Source organism: Ranitomeya imitator, chromosome 3 (assembly GCF_032444005.1).
Source record: "Ranitomeya imitator isolate aRanImi1 chromosome 3, aRanImi1.pri, whole genome shotgun sequence".
Taxonomy (NCBI): Eukaryota; Metazoa; Chordata; class Amphibia; order Anura; family Dendrobatidae; genus Ranitomeya; species Ranitomeya imitator.
In genome coordinates, this window is record NC_091284.1 from 705,604,752 (window position 1) to 705,622,472 (window position 17,721).

The 17,721-nt window shown below is 44.4% G+C and overlaps 1 protein-coding gene across 1 annotated transcript in view; it reads right to left on the reverse strand.

Moving 5' to 3' along the window:
* SMAGP (small cell adhesion glycoprotein) overlaps nucleotides 1-14,472 on the reverse strand; it is a 102,918-nt gene extending 88,446 nt beyond the window's left edge. The window contains exon 1 of the mRNA XM_069758628.1: nucleotides 14,430-14,472. The gene's annotated coding sequence lies outside the window, so the exon portion shown is untranslated. The remainder of the gene's footprint in view (nucleotides 1-14,429) is intronic.
* Nucleotides 14,473-17,721: the final 3,249 nt, after the last annotated feature.

Below are 17,721 nucleotides of genomic sequence, written 5' to 3' on the forward strand. Positions count from 1 at the left end.
AGGAAACCTTCATAGGAATATAACGAGATGACAACCAAACCAAATCCCCAACACGAAGTCGGGGACCCACACAGCGCCTGCGGTTAGCAAAACGTTGAGCCTTCTCCTGGGACAAAGTCAGATTGTCCACTACATGAGTCCAAATCTGCTGCAACCTATCCACCACAGTATCCACACCAGGACAGTCCGAAGACTCAACCTGCCCTGAAGAGAAACGAGGGTGGAACCCAGAATTGCAGAAAAACGGCGAAACCAAAGTAGCCGAGCTGGCCCGATTATTAAGGGCGAACTCAGCCAAAGGCAAAAAGGACACCCAATCATCCTGATCAGCAGAAACAAAACATCTCAGATATGTTTTCAAGGTCTGATTGGTTCGTTCAGTCTGGCCATTAGTCTAAGGATGGAAAGCCGAGGAAAAAGACAAATCAATGTCCATCCTAGCACAAAAGGCTCGCCAAAACCTCGAAACAAACTGGGAACCTCTGTCAGAAACGATGTTCTCTGGAATGCCATGTAAACGAACCACATGCTGAAAAAACAATGGCACCAAATCAGAGGAGGAAGGCAATTTAGACAAGGGCACCAAATGGACCATCTTAGAGAAGCGATCACAAACCACCCAAATGACCGACATTCTTTGAGAGACGGGGAGATCCGAAATAAAATCCATAGAGATATGCGTCCAAGGCCTCTTCGGGACCGGCAAGGGCAAAAGCAACCCACTAGCACGAGAACAGCAGGACTTAGCCCGAGCACAAATCCCACAGGACTGCACAAAAGAACGCACATCCCGCGACAGAGACGGCCACCAAAAGGATCTAGCCACCAAATCTCTGGTACCAAAGATTCCAGGATGACCAGCCAACACCGAACAATGAACCTCAGAGATAACTTTATTCGTCCACCTATCAGGGACAAACAGTTTCTCCGCTGGGCAACGGTCAGGTTTATTAGCCTGAAATTTTTGCAGCACCCGCCGCAAATCAGGGGAGATGGCAGACAAAATTACCCCCTCTTTGAGAATACCCGCCGGCTCAGACAAACCCGGAGAATCGGGCACAAAACTCCTAGACAGGGCATCCGCCTTCACATTTTTAGAGCCCGGAAGGTACGAAACCACAAAGTCAAAACGGGAGAAAAACAGCGACCAACGAGCCTGTCTAGGATTCAACCGTTTGGCAGACTCGAGATAAGTCAAGTTTTTTTGATCAGTCAAGACCACCACGCGATGCTTAGCTCCTTCAAGCCAATGACGCCACTCCTCGAATGCCCACTTCATGGCTAGCAACTCTCGATTGCCAACATCATAATTTCGCTCAGCAGGCGAAAATATCCTGGAAAAGAAGGCGCATGGTTTCATCACCGAGCAATCAGAACTTCTCTGCGACAAAACAGCCCCTGCTCCAATTTCGGAAGCATCAACCTCGACCTGGAACGGAAGCGAAACATCTGGTTGGCACAACACAGGGGCAGAAGAAAAACGACGCTTCAACTCCTGAAAAGCTTCCACAGCAGCAGAAGACCAATTGACCACATCAGCACCCTTCTTGGTTAAATCAGTCAACGGTTTAGCAATGCTAGAAAAATTAGCGATGAAGCGACGATAAAAATTAGCAAAGCCCAGGAACTTCTGCAGACTCTTCAGAGATGTTGGCTGAGTCCAATCATAAATGGCCTGAACTTTAACAGGGTCCATCTCGATAGTAGAAGGAGAAAAAATGAACCCCAAAAATGAAATCTTCTGAACACCAAAGAGACACTTTGACCCCTTCACAAACAAGGAATTAGCACGCAGGACCTGGAACACCATTCTGACCTGCTTCACATGAGACTCCCAATCATCCGAGAAGACCAAAATATCATCCAAGTATACAATCAGGAATTTATCCAGGTACTCTCGGAAGATGTGATGCATAGAGTACTGAAACACTGATGGGGCATTAGAAAGTCCAAATGGCATAACCAGGTACTCAAAATGGCCTTCGGGCGTATTAAATGCTGTTTTCCATTCATCGCCCCGTTTGATACGCACAAGATTATACGCACCACGAAGATCTATCTTGGTGAACCAACTAGCCCCCTTAATCCGAGCAAACAAATCAGACAGCAGCGGCAAGGGGTACTGAAATTTGACCGTAATTTTATTTAGAAGGCGGTAATCAATACAAGGTCTCAGCGAACCATCCTTCTTGGCCACAAAAAAGAAACCCGCTCCCAATGGCGACGATGACGGGCGAATATGACCCTTCTCCAAAGACTCCTTCACGTAACTCCGCATAGTGGCGTGCTCAGGTACAGATAAATTAAACAGTCGACCCTTAGGAAATTTACTACCAGGAATCAAATCGATAGCACAATCACAATCCTTATGCGGAGGTAGGGCATCGGACTTGGGCTCATCGAATACATCCCGGTAATCAGACAAGAACTCTGGGACCTCAGAAGGTGTGGATGATGAGATAGACAGAAATGGAACATCACCATGTACCCCCTGACAACCCCAGCTGGATACAGACATTGATTTCCAATCTAATACTGGGTTATGGACTTGTAGCCATGGCAACCCCAACACGACCACATCATGCAGATTATGCAACACCAGAAAGCGAATATCCTCCTGGTGCGCAGGAGCCATGCACATGGTCAGCTGGGTCCAATACTGAGGCTTATTCTTGGCCAAAGGCGTAGCATCAATTCCTCTCAATGGAATAGGACACTGCAAGGGCTCCAAGACAAACCCACAGCGCCTAGCATACTCCAAGTCCATCAAATTCAGGGCAGCACCTGAATCCACAAATGCCATGACAGAATAGGAAGACAAAGAGCAGATCAAAGTAACGGACAAAAGAAATTTCGACTGTACCGTACCAATGGCGGCAGACCTAGCGAACCGCTTAGTGCGCTTAGGACAATCAGAGATAGCATGAGTGGAATCACCACAGTAGAAACACAGCCCATTCTGACGTCTGTGTTCTTGCCTTTCAGCTCTGGTCAAAGTCCTATCGCACTGCATAGGCTCAGGTTTATGCTCAGATAATACCGCCAAATGGTGCACAGATTTACGCTCGCGCAAGCGTCGACCGATCTGAATGGCCAAAGACATACACTCATTCAGACCAGCAGGCATATGAAATCCCACCATGACATCCTTAAGGGCTTCAGAGAGACCCTTTCTGAAAATAGCTGCCAGCGCACATTCATTCCATTGAGTGAGCACGGACCACTTTCTAAACTTCTGACAATAAATCTCTATCTCATCCTGACCCTGACACAGAGCCAGCAAATTTTTCTCTGCCTGATCCACTGAATTAGGTTCGTCGTACAGCAATCCGAGCGCCAGAAAAAACGCATCAATATTACATAATGCAGGATCTCCTGGCACAAGGGAAAATGCCCAGTCTTGAGGGTCGCCACGTAATAAAGAAATAATGATTTTAACTTGTTGAACTGGGTCACCAGAGGAGCGGGGTTTCAAAGCCAGAAACAGTTTACAATTATTTTTAAAATTCAAACATTTAGCTCTATCTCCAGAAAATAACTCAGGAATAGGAATTTTAGGTTCTAACATAGGATTCTGAACCACTAAATCTTGAATGTTCTGTACTCTTATAGTGAGATTATCCATCAAAGAGGACAGACCCTGAATGTCCATGTCCACACCTGTGTTCTGAACCACCCTGATGTATAGGGGAAAAGAAAGACAGAACACAATGCAAAGAAAAAAAAATGGTCTCAGAACTTCTCTTTTCCCTCTATTGAGAAGCATTAGTACTTTGGGCCTCCAGTACTGTTATGATCAGGTAATTCAGAACCACAATGGACCTTGAAGTTCAGAGCACACAAGGTGACCTGACATTTACCAAAAACATTGGACAAGCTCTGAGACGTGGAAACTCTGCTGACCGCAATCCCTAATCCTAACACACCACACTAGAGGTAGCCGTGGATTGTGCCTAACGCTCCCTATGCAACTCGGCACAGCCTGAGAAACTAACTAGCCCTGAAGATAGAAAAATAAGCCTACCTTGCCTCAGAGAAATTCCCCAAAGGAAAAGGCAGCCCCCCACATATAATGACTGTGAGTTAAGATGAAATACAAACACAGAGATGAAATAGATTTAGCAAAGTGAGGCCCGACTTACTGAATAGACCGAGGATAGGAAAGATAGCTTTGCGGTCAACACAAAAACCTACAAACAACCACGCAGAGGGGCAAAAAGACCCTCCGCACCAACTAACGGTACGGAGGTGCTCCCTCTGCGTCTCAGAGCTTCCAGCAAGCAAGAAAAACCAATATAGCAAGCTGGACAGAAAAAATAGCAAACAAAAATAACACAAGCAGAACTTAGCATATGCAGGATAGAGAGGCCACAGGAACGATCCAGGAGAAAGCAAGACCAATACTAGAACATTGACTGGAGGCCAGGATCAAAGCACCAGGTGGAGTTAAATAGAGCAGCACCTAACGACTTAACCTCATCACCTGAGGAAGGAAACTCAAAAGCCGCAGTACCACTCTCATCCACCAAAGGAAGCTTATAGACAGAACCAGCCGCAGTACCACTCACGACCACAGGAGGGAGCTTGGCCACAGAATTCACAACAGCACACCCAGATAAACCAGGCCCTGAGGTTCCGGAGGTCCCTCGTAAAAGGGGGTACTGTCACAGGGTTTCCACGACAGAGCAGTGCCAGAAGACTGCAGTGTCTGATGGCTCCTGCTTTGCGGCTGAGAAGAAGCACTTCTCTGGTTAATTAAATGTGTTTGTTTTCTTTCAGCAGGACAGGGGTTAATCGGCCATGTGAAAATACCTGCATTCAGCCATGCTCGGTTAGCCACTTCTCTCTCTTATCTCTCCTAGGCCTTCTGGCCAGGTCCTTGTCAGAGTTAGCACTTGCTGATTGCTAGATCTAGAGAGTGAGGAATTGGTGTTTGGAGAGCTGGAGGAGTTTATTGTGCGACAGTTGCTTGGTTTGTATGCTTGGAAATTCCTCATCCTTACCTGCCTTATTTTCTTCCCCCATCCTTCACACCCTGGTCTTTGTTCCCTTGTCTGTCGGGTTGGTGTACTGTGGTTCACGATAGCGCCTCTCTTCCCTGGGTGGGGGAAGGGGACAGACGCAGGGCTGCAGCTAGGAGACAGGGCAAGGGCGGAGGCGCCGGCATCCTTGCCATCTGAAGTATCCCTAGGGCCAGCACAGGTGCCCCTGGTCGCCAGTCCTATCGTGACAGTATATCTGACTTTCTTTCATTAAATAGCACAGGTCTACAAATAATATTTTTTGTAGTGATTTCAGGTGACTTTATACTTTTCTGAATCATCTTTTTGTCTTGATTTTAAAAATGTATATAGTTTTTCTGTAGCATGTATAGTTTCCATGGAGCCGCATCATTATTATAAGGTATAGGAAATGGCGACTTTAAGAAAGCAGTACTTTACATATCAGAAAAAAATGCTTCACCTTACAATACAGTTTTTATTGAACTAAATTAATTTCACATGCAAAATAGAAATCAAAATAAGAGCAGAAATTAAAAGTGCTTGACATTAGACTGCCGTTGTTATGGTTGTCCCTATATAACATCCAACAGTAATCTGCTATCATTGAGTCATTCCAAAAACCCTGGTAGCGGTGTTCTATTACTTTAATGTCCTGGTGAAACCGCTCGCCTTGTTCATCGCTTACATCCATAAGATTTTGAGGGAAAAAATCTAAATGTTAATGCAAAAAGTGCATTTTCAGAGACATGCGACATCCAAGACACTGGTATGCGTTTAAGGCCGGCGTCACACTAGCGAGTTTTACAGACGTATGAGCGCATAAAATACGTCCGTAAAACACGCATTACACACGGCCCAATTATTCTCTATGCCCCTGCTCCTATCTGCTGTATTTTACTGATCTGTGTTATATGGCTTTCTACGGCCGTAGAAAATTGAAGCATGCTGCGTTTGTCACCGTATTGCGCAAAAAAAATCGCCAATGAAAGTCTATGGAAGCCAGAAAAATACGGATTACACACGGACCAGCAGTGTGACTTGCGAGAAATACGCAGCGGTGTTAGAGAGAAAAACCAGTAATTCAGTGCGGTGTACATTAAAATCACACTGACAGCTTACAGTAGAATAGGTAGAATAAATGTGTACACATAGAATAGGTATATATATATATATATATATATATATATATATATGTCAGTGAGACACATATATGTATATATATTATTATATCATACAGCGCTAGATAGCTTTAAAGCCGGTAATTCAATTGCCGGCTTTTGCTATCTTCTTCCTAAACCCGACATGATATGAGACATGGTTTACATACAGTAAACCATCTCATATCCCCATTTTTTTTGCATATTCCACACTACTAATGTTAGTAGTGTCCTCATATGAACTCGAGCCTGGGAGCTTTCTAGGAAAGTTCCCACCCTCGAGGGACAACCAGCAGAGGGCGCCTCACCGCAAATGAAGGTAAATAAAAGTCATTGACCTACGTTACCTTCATTCCCCGGGGTTTTGCAGCCATGAGCACCGCTGCATTAGCAGAGCTCCTGGCTGTAAAATATTTTAACCCCTTCAGATGGATTTACATCGTGGGACATTACAGATCTACGGAAGGTATGTATATTGTTGGTATATTATTTTTTCTTTGTTACAGAGCGAGGGTCTTCAGATGGATTGAGCGTAGAATAAAATATTACAACAACCTTTGTGTTTATTTCATTAAAATACTTTTTAATAATGTGTTTGTGTTTTTTTAACCCTTTACTACTATTGGATTAATAATGGATACATTGCTTACAATAGCAAGGTGGCATTAACCCTTCATTACCCCATATTCCTCCGCTACACGGGAATGGGAAGAGAGTGGCCAAGTGCCAGAATAGGCGCATCTTCCAGATGTACCTTTTCTGGGGTGGCTGGGGGCAGATGTTTTTAGCCAGGTGGGGGGGGGGCAATAACCATGGACCCTCTCCAGGCTATTAATATCTGCCCTCAGTCACTGGCTTTACTACTCTGGAGCCCACGCCAATTTTTTCCGCCATTTAACCCTTTAATTTAATAGGTAGAACGGCCAAATTTTGCATATACACACTACTAACATTAGTAGTGTGGAATATGCAAAAAAAAATGGGGATATGAGATGGTTTACTGTATGTAAACCATATCTCATATCATGTCGGGTTTAGGAAGGAGATAGCAAAAGCCGGCAATTGAATTACCGGCTTTAAAGCTATCTCGCGCTGTATGAAATATTAATATATATACATATATGTGTCTACTGACATATATATTTATATAGACAGTATATATGTTTTTTTTTACACATGGATCCCTTGTATATCCGTATGTCGGTTTTGCAAGCCTGCGAGAAAAACACGCAGTACGGATGCCATACGGATTACATACGGAGGATGCCATGCGCAAAATACGCTGACACACCTGTTATGACCTGGTGGTTAGGAGCACCCGGCACGACCTGATAGTTAAACTCACACAGGACAAGCTCTGGGATGTGGGAGCTCTGCTGACCGCAGGCCCTAATCCTATCACAACAACTAGAAATAGCCGTGGAGCGTACCTGACTCTCCCTAGACGCCTCTTCACAGCCTAAGAGCTAGCTAGCCCTAGAGATAGAAAATAAAGCCTACCTTGTCTCAGAGAAATTCCCCAAAGGAAAAGGCAGCCCCCCACATATATTGACTGTCAGTAAAGATGAAAGTCACAAACGCAGAAATGAAACAGGTTTCAGCAAAGGGAGGCCAGACTTACTAAACAGACAGAGGATAGGAAAGGTATCTGTGCGGTCAGCACAAAAAACTACAAAAGACCACGCAGAGTGTGCAAAAAGACCTCCGCACCGACTAACGGTGCGGAGATGCCACTCTGCATCCCAGAGCTTCCAGCTAGCAAGACAAAATCATGATAACCAGCTGGACAAGGAAACAATGAACAAATAATAACTATCAGGAACTTAGCTTCTGCTGGAGAAGACAGGTCACCAGAAAGATCCAAGAGCGAACTGAACCAATGCAGGGACATTGACAGCTGGCATGGAGTAACGATCTGAGTGGAGTTAAATAGAGCAGCCAACCAAAGGATAAACCACGTCACCTGTGTAAGGAACCTCAGAAGCAGCAGCTTCACTCACAGCCACCAGAGGGAGTCCATGGACAGAACTCGCCGAAGTACCATTCACGACCACAGGAGGGAGTTCGACAACAGAATTCACAACACACACCCTGCCTACAGAGGAGCTACGGACCACTATTTTGGGGACTTTTCTGCGTATTACGGCCGTAATATACGGACCGTATTGTCTTACGCCGAGTGTGACGCCGGCCTAACAGTTCCTCAACACCTTCAACATATTCTGGAGATTTTTTTTTTTCTTAGAAGTTTTCACAGATCCACTTGAAGGTTTTCCAAGATCTCAATTCCTTATCATTTAGAGTTCCTTCAAACACATCATCTCTCATAAGTTCTCTGATCTGAGGACTAACAAATACCCCTTCCTTCAGTTTTGCTGGTGAAGTCGTTCATCCTGGAAGTGGATGCTTCTTCCACCGGAGCTGGCGCAGTGTTATCTCAAATGTCCTCTTCCGGTCGTTTGGTTTCCTGCGGGTTCTTTTCTAAGGTCTTCTCTCCTGTGGAGTGCAACTATTCTTTTGGGGATAGAGAGTTGCTAGCCATCAAGATGGCCCTTGAGGAGTGGCGCCATTTGCTGGAGGGAGCTGTTCATCCATTTATCATTTTCACTGACCATAAGAATCTGGCCTACATCCAGTCAGCCCGGAGGCTCAATCCCCGACAGGTCAGGTTGTCTCTATTCTTTGCTCGCTTTGATTTTGAATTACATTTTCGTCCTGGTCTGATGAACGTCAAAGCAGACGCCTTATCTCGGTCCCTTCAACCTTCAACCTCAAGACTTTGAGGAGGATCTCTCTCACATCATTGATCTGGTCAAGGTCATCTCTGTGGCTCCCATGAGGTTGATTACTCCACCGCCTGGCAAGACCTTTGTTCCTGAGACCAAAAGGACTCAAGTGTTGCGGTGGGGTCACTCCTCCAAAATCTCTGGTCATGTAGGGGTAAAAAAGACTTTGGAACTCATCTCTCGGTTTTATTGGTGGCCCTCTCTCCGCCAAGATGTGGTTGACTTCTCTGCTTCCTGCCCCTCTTGCACCAATGTCAAAGTTCCCAGACGATTACCTTCTGGACTCTTGCCTCCTTTACCTGTTCCCTCTACTCCTTGGCAACACATTGCCTTGGATTTCATCACGGATTTGCCTTGTTCTTCCGGTTTCACTACCATCCTGGTAGTAGTAGACCGCTTCTCCAAGATGGCACACTTTGTTCCGTTACCGCAACTACCTTCTGCTCAAGAATTGGCTAAAGTCTTTGTCCAGCATGTTTTCCGACTTCATGGATTCCCCTCACACATGGTGTCAGATCGAGGTGTGCAGTTTACTTCTCGATTCTGGAGGGCTCTGTGCAGACTTCTGGAGGTCAAGTTGGATTTTTCCTCCGCATAGCACCCTCAAACCAACGGTCAAGTGGAACGTGTCAATCAGGTGTTGGCGTCCTATCTTCGCCATTTCTCTAATGCACATCACGATAATTGGTCAAGTCTTCTTCCTTGGGCTGAGTTCGCCTATAATAACCACCCTAGCAAGTCTTCAGGCAAGTCTCCATTTTTTGTGGTCTTTGGCATGCATCTCAGGGTTCCTTTGCCCATCTCAGCTACCACCGGTGTTCCTGCAGCAGACTCCATGACTATGGAATTCTCCAAGATCTGGCTGGAGACTAAGGAAGCCTTGGAGAGGACGTGTGAATGCATGAAGAGACATGCTGACAAGAAGCGCTTGGATGCTCCATCTTTTCTTCCAGGCGAAAAGGTTTGGCTGTCTTCAAAATACATTAGATTGAAGATTCCTTCTTACAAACTTGGACCTCGTTATATTGGTCCTTTTGAAGTCCTCCGGCGCATCAACAATGTTGCCTACAAGCTCAGGTTGCCTGTCTCGCTCCGTATTCCTAATGTCTTCCACGTCTCTCTCCTAAAGCTGGTCATTCTTAATCGTTTTCATTCCGTTCCTTGTTCTTCTCCTCCTCCAGTCTCTGCAGATAACGTTTTTGAGGTGGAGGATATCTTAGCATCCAAAAGAGTCAGGGGCAAGACATTCTTTTTGGTTGATTGGAAGGGCTTCGGTCCTGAGGAGAGGTCTTGGGAACCCAGGGAGAACATTAATGTTTCTCACATTCTTAAGAAGTTCTTATCTAAGAACAGAGGGAGGGGGTGTAAGAGAAGGGGTACTGTTACCTCGGTTCCTGACGCTCCGCCTGCTGCCACCGGGTCCGGGTCGCTTGCTCTCCCCGCTGCGTCCTCTTCACTCCGGGGCTCGGTGCTGACATCCCGGCGCTCGTCCTCTCTTCACTCAGTTGCGCGCTCCTGTGGGTTGTGCAGGCGCAGTAGGATCTCCCCCTCTCTTCTCTTCCTGCGTGACCTGACCTGGCAGTACTTCCTGGCCTATTGGTGTCTGGCATCAGGTATTTCAGGCCCTCCTTCCTTAGTGGAGGCGCCTGATTATCGTGTTTCTTTGCCATAGTTAGGTCGCATGGTTTTCCTGTGCTTCTCCAGACATGTGCTGTTTAACCCCTGTTCTTCTTTTCTCTATTTCAGTTCCTGCTCCTGTGTTCCTCCGTTCCAGTGTCCTCCATTCCTCAAGTGTTGAGACAAAATTTTCATATATATACACACCCAGCAGGGAGTATAAACGAAGTAGTAACGTTTCGACCCTGCCTCGGGTCTTTCTCAAACTGCGTTTTCTAGATAGTGTGAAAAATAAGAAGTGTGGTCCCTTTAAGGGCTCCTATTGTTGTGGTGTCAGGTCTTCCTGCTTCTGTGGGCGTCCACAGAAGCAGGAAGACCTGACACCACAACAATAGGAGCCCTTAAAGGGACCACACTTCTTATTTTTCACACTATCTAGAAAACGCAGTTTGAGAAAGACCCGAGGCAGGGTCGAAACGTTACTACTTCGTTTATACTCCCTGCTGTGTGTGTGTATATATATGAAAATTTTGTCTCAACACATGTGAATAAATACATCACATTTTTGCAAAGATATACCATAAGAGTGCGGCTGATTTTTCTATATTGGACTTGTGGTTGGGTTTTTCCCAAGTACAGCCAGCACCAACCTAAGATAGCTGAGTGCGCTCCTTTTTTCTTAATATATCCTCCATTCCTCAGTCCGGTTCTCATCTCCTCTTCTGTATCTTCCCTCAGGTTTCTGGCTCTCCTAGTCCTCAGCTCCCATTCCTTCTCTCCCAGGTTTTCCCTCCGTTCCTTTCCTCTTTGTACTTCTCCTCAGTTCTCCCTTTTGCCTTTTCTTTGAGCCGATCCCTGATCCTGGCCTCCGTGGTTCTTGAGGTCCCTGTGCTTGCCTCCTAACAGTCCCTGTATAGGGGTTGGTCCCACTCTGGAGTGCTCGCTCAGGGGAGGTTCGGTTCCACGGTCCAGTGGGTCCACTCCTTGTACCCGTTGCCTCCGGCATAACAACATGGCTGTGCAGTATACTACGTGGCTGTGCTATTTACTACGTGGGTTGTTATATACTACGTGGCTGTGCTATATACTATGTGGCCGGCCGCGAACAATCAGCGTCAGGGGCAGTCCGGCCGCGAATTGGCGCGGGATTTGAACCACGCTTCGCTAATTGGTCGCGGCCGCCGAATCCTGTGTATTCAATGTATTATTCTAAAATCTTCATAAATAAACTACACACATATTCTAGAATACCCGATGCGTTAGAATCGGGTCACCATCTAGTTTGATCATATGCACTTTTAACACTTTTTTTTTCTATGTTAAGAAAGACATACATTTACATGGAGACCTTTCAGATTTTGAAAGCCAATGTGTGTTGTCCTCCCCTCCCACACACTCCATACTCTTGCTTTTTGGATATCTCATCAACCAAGCATCAACAGGATATCCTCCCCCTTCACCTGGGAAAAAAACTTGACAAATCACTTGACGAATCACAATGGTATAAGCGATTTACGCTTCTCTATAAAGCCTCAATTGCGAACAAAGCCCAAGAGACGTCTTTATTACATCGTTGGTATCCCAATGTTGGAAGCGTAGGAGGACAGAGGGGCAAATGACTCAAATACGGTGGTGCTGCCCACCAGCACAGCAATTTTGGGCTTAAAGGGACACTGTCACCTGAATTTGGAGGGAACAATCTTCAGCCATGGAGGCGGGGGTTTTGGGTGTTTGATTCACCCTTTCCTTACCCGCTGGCTGCATGCTGGCTGCAATATTGGATTGAAGTTCATTCTCTGTCCTCCGTAGTACATGCCTGCAATCTTGCCTTGCGCAGGCGTGTACTATGGAGGACAGAGAATGAACTTCAATCCAATATTGCAGCCAGCATGCAGCCAGCAGGTAAGGAAAGGGTGAATCAAACACCCAAAAACCCCGCCTCCATGGCTGAAGATTGTTCCCTCCAAATTCAGGTGACAGTGTCCCTTTAAAGGGGTTGTCCGGTCCAAATCAATAAAAAATAGCAGTGAGGCTTCTGGCATATTGTTGATTGGTATCTATGTCATCCTTTGGTTAAGTGTAAGGGCTTAAAGGGGTTGTCCAGTCCAAATCAATAAGTCTAAAGTCACTCTGTGTGACTGCAGACTTATGAATCCTCCCAGCGCATGCATTGTGTGCTGCGGGGGATTCGCCGGTTTCTGACTCGGGACTGGAGGATATTTGTGTGTTATACATTCTCCCGGCCAGTGGGCGCAGCCTCGCTTCCATACACTTGTACAAGTGTATAGACTAAGACCACTCCCACTAGACGGGCCTTGGCCAGGAATATGTATAACTATATAGCAGTCAACAATATGCCTTACTGCTTTTTCATTCAGTTAAACATTCCCAAATATAAAAAATCACTTGAAAGTTACTTGATTCAGGCAGCAAAAAACATCATTCCCCATCACTGGAAACGTAGTAATTCTCCCACCCATGAAGGATGCTTTTCCAAAATGTCCCCTCCTAGTAGAATGGAGGAACTCATAGCCTCCACCCAAGTCAGTAAAGAGAGATGTTATAAAATATGGAGGAACGGGATAGAATTTAAAAAAACAGACTCATATCACCTACCTTCCAACTCAGATCTGACTTCACTTAATGCTTTTTTGCTGCATTTTTCCCTTTTTTGTAAAAGCGTTTTTGGTGTGGCTTTTTTTGTGAAGAAATGCAGGGATTCCACACTTAAAAGTGCAATTATGTTTTTTACTTGTGTTTTGTTACAGACTCCACATTGAAGCCTGTAGGTAAAACATGCTCCGTATTGCAGTTACTATAAGTGCACAGTAGGTATCAGTTTTCATAAAATCACATTCACTTTGCTTGAACGATACGCGGGACTGTAGCCTCAAACACAAGTTTTAAGTTACTGAAACAAAGTGCATTAAAAGTTAAATAATGTGGCATCATATTGTTACATTTGATTGACATAACTGGACAGCCTCTAAGAAATCCCACTTACAAGCGATGCAATATATGACCTAATTAAATGAGAATAATGTTTTATTCTCTCCATTCTGTGTTTCAGCTCTTTTCAGGTAAATGGAGCAAAGCAGTGATACCACTCACTATCTATTGAGAGGAGTGCCGCAGAGGAGCCACTTACTTTCTGTTTTGGCAATGTTGGCAGGAGGCAGAGTTTGCTAGATGATGCCACACAGTCCAACTTCCCTCTGTCCATCTGCTTTATATTATATGGCTCACTGGTGGACACAGACAGGAGAGGAACGAAATATGGGCTCTTTGGAGTCCAATAGTTCATCATGTACAATTCCACCTACTTTGGAGGTTGGAATGGGCTCCTTTACCCAATGGACTCCTGATATGGCTAGTTTTGATGAAGAAGAATAGCAATGTACTGTCTGTACTGGCAGTCTTATTGCAGTCTGTGTCATACAAATCCTGAGCCAGCAGTCTTGAAGTAATCAAGAACTAGTTCATAGAATCATAGAATGTTAGAGTTGGAAGGGACCTCGAAGGTCATCATGTCCAACCCCCTGCTCAATGCAGGATTCACTAAACCATCTCAGACAGATGTCTGTCCAGCCTGTTTGAAGACTTCAATTGATAGTGATACTTAGATCTGGTATGGCTGGGGATCTCCATGGAAGGGTCCTTCTCTCAATCCTATGTGGTGAAGTCACTGATCCATCACAAGTTTAATATCTGTTCACTATTTCCTCTCAGTGTAAGAATTCTAGATTGCTTATTTTGCCTGTTGTAACTTTTTATAACTGTTTCTAAAATTACAATAATTTCTTTTTGCTGTTCACATCAAAGAGCAGTATCGTGTAATCAGAACGCAATCTTACTGTAATACGTACCTTAGGAGCTGTTCAAGAGCAGGATAAGTCTTGCCTTAATTGTTCCGGGATTTCTGAGAATTTTCAATAGCGAGGTTAACGCTTACATAGCTTAAGGCGTTTCCTTACTCTTGACTTTCCAGTTTAACTACATGTGCAATTTGGAGCACTCCATGACTGAGGTTAGTCATTTCATTCATTAGAATAATAATCCATAAAATGCAATAAAAATTAGTCATATGTACTTAACAGAGCTGGGCCGGAACTGAAAATCAGCCCTGACATTTGAGAGCACACAGGTCCACCTGCTTTGCAATGAATGTGAAAAAGGTTTGTGCATTTTTGGATTACCATTGAACAAAGTATACATCCCATTTATAGAATACTAACTGCTGTAAAGTAGATGATACTCTGCTAAATTTAAATGGTTGCATTACTGTTATATTGATAACCTATCCTTTAAATAGGTAAGCAATATCAGATCGATGAGGATTTCACGCCCGGCAGTCCCACCAATCAACAATTCTCAGTGTCAGTGGTGGCCAGATACTAGCAGATGTCGAAATGAAAAGCACAGCTCCATCAGCCATGTAGTGGTCACTGCCGGGTGCTGCACATCTTGCCCTATTCTTAAGGTACCGTCACACATAACGATATCGTTAACGATATCGTTGCTTTTTGTGACGTAGCAGCGATATCGTTAACGAAATCGTTATGTGTGACAGCGACCAACGATCAGGCCCCTGCTGGGAGATCGTTGGTCGCTGGGGAAAGTCCAGTACTTTATTTCGACGCTGGATCACCCGCTGACATCGCTGAATCGGCGTGTGTGACGCCGACTCAGCGATGTCTTCACTGGTAACCAGGGTGAATATCGGGTTACTAAGCGCAGGGCCGCGCTTAGTAACCCGATGTTTACCCTGGTTACCATTGTAAATGTAAAAAAAACAAACACTACATACTCACATTCCGGTGTCTGGTCACGTCCCTCGCCTTCAGCTTCCCGCACTGACTGTGAGCGCCATGTGATTCTACAGGTCAGTATGATTACGGTGACACCAAACATACAGTTGTTTATTTTTTGTTTAAGTTGTGTAAAAAAATTAGAAATTTTATTTTTTGCCCATGTCACAATATTCCGAGAGCCATAATATTTTCAGTTTTCGGTTGATTGGGCTGTGTGAGGGATGTTTGTTTTGTTCTCTGAGCTGATGTTTTATTGATACCATTTTGGGATAGATACGATGTTTTGATCGTATCTAATTCCTTTAAAAAGCACAAGGGTCTTCAGCAGACCTCTGCGTATCGTGGCAATCCATCGGCGCCTCGCAGCCACATCGGAGGTGTGCCGATGGGTGGTTAGAAAAGCCCTCTCCCATGAGGTGTGCTGTAAATGCTCTTGCCACAGATTGTCAGTGGCATTTAACAAGATAACAGCCGCAGGTGGAGCTCTGCTCCATGCATTTCTATTAGAGGCAGATGATTGCTGAGTAATACAGTCATCATTTGCCAGCAAAGATACAAGCTCAGTCCCTGTGCCCACATCAATGTAATTAAGCCAGCATATGACATGACTGTATGTCGTATGTCGGTAAGGGGTTAAAGTGAAGCAGTTTCATGCCTTTAGTTTTACCTGCAGTCCTATGGTAGTAGCTGTGCCATATGACAAACTCTGCTCTGTAGCAGCTGTATACTGAACAAAAAAGGCACCAAATACATGTACGTATTAGGTGAAAGTGTAAATGCATCTGTCCCTTGGGAAGTCTACATTATTCAGGTGATATATTGTACATTATAAGGGGCACTGAAGGGATAGCAGTATCAGGAGAAAGGAAACATATACCCCAACCAACCGGTCCTCTATTTATTCTACATGCCAACATTTTTGTCCAGACTTGATGGTCTGTGAATTATTTGTGCCGCCCCTGTACATTTAAAAGGTTTATGTCCGCACCAATAAATTCTGAAGGTGGATTTATGGTGAAAAGGCTGAAAATAATGGCACATCTGCTTTCCTGTTATTTGCTTCCTTTGTTGGATGTGCTGTAGTTTATTCTCGCTCAGCTCACAAAACAAGTTCATTAACTAAGAATTTGTACAGAAATTTACACCTAAAGCACCAGACTTGTACCTACCAAACTTCAGGCAACTGATCACAAACATTCAAGTGCAGAGTTAATTGCCTGCTACTGTAGGTGCTGAATTGCCAAAATAAATTTTTTTGGCTTTAACCCCTTAGTGACCGAACCAATTTTGACCTTAATGACCAAGCCAATTTTTGCAATTCTGACCACTTTCACTTTATGAGGTTATAGCTCTGGAACTCTTCAAAGAATACCACTGTCCCAATGTTTTTTCGTGACATATTAATTTAATTTTCAAACGTTTCATTTTGTGCCTTTAAATCAGAGAGTCATATCACACAGGATAGTTAATAAATAAAATTTCCTACATGTCAACTTTACATCAGCACAATTTTGGAAGCATAATTTTTTTTTGTTAGGACGTCTTAAGGGTTAAAAGTTGGCCAGCAATTTCTCATTTACAAAATCTAGAATTTTACAATTTACAAAATCTTTTTTTAGGTACCGCTTCACATTTTAAGTGACTTTGAGGGGCCTATATGACAGAAAATGCACCAAAGTGACATCATTCTAAAAACTGCACCCCTCAAGGTGCTCAAAATAACATTCAAGAAGTTTATTAATCCTCCAGGTGCTTCACGAGAACTAAAGCAATGTGGAAGGAAAAAAATGAAATTTTACTTTTTTCACAAAAAATTACTTCAGATCCAAACTTTTTTATTTTCACAAGGGTATCAGGAGAAAATAGACCACAAAATTTGTTGTGCAATTTCTCCTGAGTACGCCGATACCCCGTATGTGGGGGAAAGCCACTGTTTGGGCACATGGCAGGGCTCAGAAGGGAGGGAGCGCCCTGTCGCGTTTGGAGACCCCCTGATGTACCTAAACAGTGGAAACACCCTAACCTTAACACAGCTCTTACCCCACCCTAACACCAACACACCACTAACCATAATCTCAACCCTAACCACAACCATAACCACAACCATAACCCTAACCAACACCTTAACCCCAACCTAACCTCAACTGTATCACCAACACAACCCTAGCCCCAACCCTAACCCTAGCTCTAGCCCAACCCTACCCCTAGCCCCAGCCCTAACTGCAAAGAATGGAAAAAGTAATTTTATTTTATTATTTTTACCTAATGGGGTGATAAAGGGGGGTTGATTTACTATTTTTTTTATTTTGTCACTGTGATAGAGTCTATCACAGTGATCAAAATGAAC